This window comes from Diceros bicornis, chromosome X (genome assembly GCF_020826845.1).
Source record: "Diceros bicornis minor isolate mBicDic1 chromosome X, mDicBic1.mat.cur, whole genome shotgun sequence".
NCBI classification, from domain to species: domain Eukaryota; kingdom Metazoa; phylum Chordata; class Mammalia; order Perissodactyla; family Rhinocerotidae; genus Diceros; species Diceros bicornis.
In genome coordinates, this window is record NC_080781.1 from 35,667,472 (window position 1) to 35,672,789 (window position 5,318).

At 38.1% G+C, this 5,318-nt stretch overlaps 1 pseudogene; it reads right to left on the reverse strand.

Annotated features, from left to right (window-relative positions):
* Nucleotides 1-4,003: 4,003 nt before the first annotated feature.
* On the reverse strand, nt 4,004-4,786 carry LOC131400487 (small ribosomal subunit protein eS1-like; annotated as a pseudogene).
* Between the last annotated feature and the right edge of the window lie 532 nt (nt 4,787-5,318).

Below are 5,318 nucleotides of genomic sequence, written 5' to 3' on the forward strand. Positions count from 1 at the left end.
CTACCAAAACTAACTCAAGAAGAAATAGAAAATATTAATAGACCTATGACAAGTAAAGATATGAATTAGTAATCAAAAAGCTGTCATAAAGAGGAGCCCAGGCCCCAATGGCTTCACTGGTAAATTCTACCAAACATTTAAAGGATAATTAACACCAATTTTTCATCAACTCTTCCAAAAATTGGAAGAGGAGGGAACACTTCCCAGCTCATTCTATGAGGCCAATATTATTCTAATACAAAAACTAGACAAAGACATCACAAGAAAAGAAAACTACATATCAATATCCCTTATGAATATAGACCCCCCCTAAAAAATCAACAAATTACTAGCAAACTGAATACAGCAATGTATAAAAAGTATTATGCACCATGATCAAGTGGGATTATCCCAGCAATGCAAAGTTGATTTAACATCTGAAAATAAGTTATTGTAATACACCATATCAATAAAATAAGAAACAAAAAACACAAGATCATCTAAATAGACACAGAAAAAGCATTCGACAAAATCCAACACTCTTTCATGATAATAACACTCAACAAATTAAGAATGCAAGAGAACTTCCTCAACCTGATCAAGGACATCTGTAAAAAACCCACAGCTTACTTCACACATAGCGGTGGAAGACTGGGTGCTTTCTCCCTAAGGTCAGGAACAGAACAAGTATATTTGCTCTTGCCACTTCTATTCAACATTGTACTGAAGGTTCTAGCTAGGGCCATTAGGCAAGAAAAAGAAATAAAATTCATCCAGATGGGAAAGGAGGAAGTACAACTCTCTCTTTTCACAGATGACATGATCTTAAATATAGAAAATGCTAAGGAGTCCACTAAAAAAACTATTAGAACTAATAAATGAGTTCAGCAAGGTTGCAGAATGCAAGAGTAATATACAAAAATAAATTTTATTTCTATACATTTGCAATGAACAATTTCTGACATGTTTGGCACCATTCCATGTTTTCAATCCTTCCCAACTTTTTGAGACCTTTTCTGACATATTAGAGACTTTCTGTGTGTGTGCAACCCGTTCTGAAGTGTTTAAGACTTTTTGTGATTACTTTGGATCCTTTCCTCACATATTTGAGACTCTTCCTGACTCTTTGAGATGCTTCGTTACTAATTTAAGACCCTTCCTGATGTATATAAGACTTTCTGATAAAACCACAATGAGATGCCACTTCTCACCCACTAGGATGGTTAGAATCACTCAGGTAACAAGTGTTGTCAAGGATGTGGAGAAATCAGAACCCTCATAGACTGCTGGTGGGACTGTAAAATGGTGCAGCTGCTTTAGAAAACAGTCCGCAGTTCCTCAAATGATTAAACATAGAGTTACCATATGGCCTGACAATTCCATTCCTAGGTATATATTCAAGAGAATTGAAAACAAAACCTGTACATGAATGTTTATTATTATTATTCATAATAGCCAAAAAGTGGAAACAAGCCCAAATGTCCATCAATGGACAAATAGATAGACAAAATGTGGTATATCCATACAATGAAATATTATTTGGCCACTAAAATGGAATGATACATACACTGATATGTGCTGCAACATGGATGAACCTTGAAAACATTACGCCAAGCGAAAGAAGCCAATCAAAAAAGACCACATATTATACGATTCAACTCATATGAAAGTCCAGAATAGGAAAATCTATAGACAGAAATTAGATTAGTGGTTGCTTAGGGCTAGTGGAGAGGGGAAATAGCGAGGTGATAGCAAAAGGATATGGGGTTTCTTTGTGAAGTGATGAAAATGTTCTAAAATTGACTGTGATAATGGTTACACATATATGTGAATATACTAAAAACCATTGAATTGTACACTTTAAATGGGTGGATTGTATAGTATGTGTATTATATCTCAATAAAGCCATTTAAAAAATAGAGTAACAAAGACTCTTCCTGACATGTGTAGGGCCCATCATGACTTGTTTCAGACTTCCCGATGTATTTCAGGTCATTCTGACTTGCTTGAGACATTTCCCAACTTCTGTGAAACCCTTCCTGACATGTTTCAGACCCTTCCGGCCGTATTTAAGACTCTTCCTTTCTTCCTAACTTGAGTGAGACTCTTCCTGATTTGTTTTATTCCTTCCTTGCATGGTTGAGAAAGTTCCTAACTTGAAGGCTCTTCCTGACGTGTTAAAGTCTTTTCCGGACTATTTGTGATGCTCCCTGCCTGGTTGAGATGCTTCCTGAAATGTTAATGTCTCTTCCTGATTGTCTGAGGCCCTTCCTGACTATTTAAGACTCTTCCCGAGACTTTGAGACTCTTCCTGTCATGTTTTACACCCTTCTTGGCTTGTTTGAGACTCATTCTTACTTGCTTAAGACTCTTTCTGAAATGTTTGAGACCTGTCTTGATACAGTAAGATTCTTCCACATAACGTTTAGACCCTTCCTGACTTGTTTGAGACCCTTCCATATGTATTAGATACCTTTTGTGACATATTTGAGACTCCCTTGGACACATCCGAGATGCTTCCTGATGTGTTTGAAGCCCTCCTTGATGTATGTGAGACTCTTCCTGATGACTTTGAGACTCTTCCTGTCATGTTTAAGACCTTTTCTGACACTGTTTGATACACTTCATGGCATGTTTGCAATGCCTGACATATTTGAGACTTTTCATGGTGTTATTTGAGACTCTTCCTTTCTTTGGGAAGCTTCCTGGCTTGTTTGAAACTCTTCCTGACATGTTTGAGATCCATCCTATTTTGTTTGAGACCCTTACTGACTTGTTTCAAAAGTTTCCCAGCTTTGAGACTCTCTTCCTGTTTAAAATCGTTTCTTGTGAATTTGAGATCTTTCTTAACCTATTTGAGACCCTTCGTGTTGTATTTGAAACAACTTTTTGCTTGCTTGAAACTCTTCCTGATGTGGTTGACACTGTTCCTGACATATGTGAGATTCTTGCTGACCTGTTTGAGCCACTTCCTGACCTATTTGGGACCATTCCTGATTGAGACTTCCTAATGATGTTCAGACACCTCCTGACATGTGTGCAATCCTTTCTGACTTGTTTGAGACCCTTCATAACTTTTTTGAGACCCTTTCTGACATATTAAAGACTCTTTCTGTCTGTGTGAGACCCTTTCAAAGGTCATTAAAACTTTTCCTTACGAGTTTGTGACTCTTCCTTATGTATTTGAATCTCCTACTGACTGCTTAAGACCTTTACTGACATGTTTGAGACCCTTCCTAATGTATTTGAGACCCTTCTTGTCTGAGTCCCTTCCTGGTGTGTCTAAAACTCTTCCTGACGACTTTGAGACCCTTCCTAACATGTTTGAGATCTTTTATAACTTGTTTGAGACACTTCCTGATGTTTTTGAGACCATTCATAATTTTTTGAGACTCTTCCAGACTATTTGGGGCCCTTCACGACATATTTGAGACCTTTCATATCTTGCTTGAGACCCTTTATGATGTATTGAAACCTTTTCTGACCATTCAAGACTGTTCATTTCTGCTGGAGACCCTTCCTTATATATTTGGTACCCTTCTTGACTTGGTCGAGTCCCTTCCAGAAGTATTTGAAATTTTTCTTGACTTGTTTAAAGCTCTTCCTGACTTGTTTGAGGCTCTTCTTGACCTATTAAACAATTTCTAACTTGCTTGAGACCTTTCCTGAGGTCTTCCTTACAATTTGAGAGTCTTCCTGTCTGATTGGGACCCTTTTTGACATGTTTGAGATCCTTCTTTCTTTTTTTTTTTTTTTCCTTTGTCACAAATAATGCTTTTTATTTGTCACCATTAAAAGTCTGAATTTTAGGGGCCGGCTCAGTAGCATAGTGGTTAAGTTCGCATGCTCTGCTTCGGCGGCCCAGGGCTCGTGAGTTTGGATCCCAGGTACGGACCTATGCACTGCTCATCAAGCCATGCTGTGGCAGCATCCCATATACAAATAGAGGAAGATGGGCACAGATGTTATGCCATGGACAATCTTCCTCACCAAAAAAAAAAAAGTCTGAATTTTAAACAGATTCTTAGACTGGTGGCCCACATCCATCAGCTTGTTCACCTTTAGCATCTGCCTCATCCCAAGCAGCTTTTCCAGAACTGCTACCTTCACTATGAAGCTCCATGAGTTTTCCCCAATTCAAACTTGGGCTTCTTCCGCATTTTTACTTTTCTAACAAAGACGTCATGGAGTGAATAAATAGATTGGCAAACCTTTTCTGTGTATTTTCTAATGCTATCTAGAATCAATTTTTTGACCACTTCTTTCAAGTCATTTGTCTGTACCTCTGGGGTCATGATTTCCATCATCTTCTTCCAGATTTGACAGACCTGTTGGTGCTCAGCATAATAGGTCTTCTGAATCTGATTGTTGCATTTTTTAGTAAAACCAACACAGAATAGATGAAGCAAATAACCATCAGTACTCTTGACATCAACATGAGCTTCAATCATGGTCTGCCATTTTTTGACCATGGAGCACATTTGTCACAGGTAAGATCCATGCTGTGGAAGTTAATCAGGCAGTTTTTGCCCTGAACATCCTCAGTAATAAGCTTGAATTTTCTAAATGCAACTTCATCATTCTGCAGATCAGCAAGGTTCACTTCAAAAACACCACCCTTGAAACCATCAGATGGAATTTTGGTTCCTTGAGTTCTCATGACTAGTGTTCTTCCAATATTTCTTGTATTAAACATGGCTGGTGCTTTCACATCTTACCAATGTTTCTTAGAAATTGAATCAACCACTTTCTTCTTGGCTCCCTTTTTGCCACCTTTCATAAGGTGTTTGTTCTTGCCAACTGCCATGGGGCTGCTCAGAGCCCTTCCTTCTTTTTTGAAACTCTTTCTGACTTCTCCATCTTAACACATTTTTTACCCTTCCTTACCTATTTGAGATTCTTCCTAACTTGTTTGACCCTCTTACTGACGTATGTGAGTGTCTTCCTGACCTGTTTGAGACTTACACTCACATATTTCAGATCTTTCCTGACCCCTTAAAGACCCATCCTTATATACTTAAGGAAAGGACATTGAGACTTTTCCTGACATCTTTGAGACCCCCTCTGTTTTGTTTGAGATTTTTTCTGATGTATTTGAAACCCTTTGTGATGTATTTGAGATCTTTCCTGTTTTATTTCTGAGTGCTGAATCAGTCTCTGGTGTAGTCTTAAGAGGAGGCAAAAAGACCGTTACCCTCAGACTTCAAAGGACCTTTCTTCAAGCATCTAGTCAAGAAATGGCTATGACCCTATATCAAGAAAAATCCATCAGTGCTTTTCCTTTGATCCAACCCTCAACTGCAAATGGAAAATAGAGACATTAATGGGTCATTTTTTTG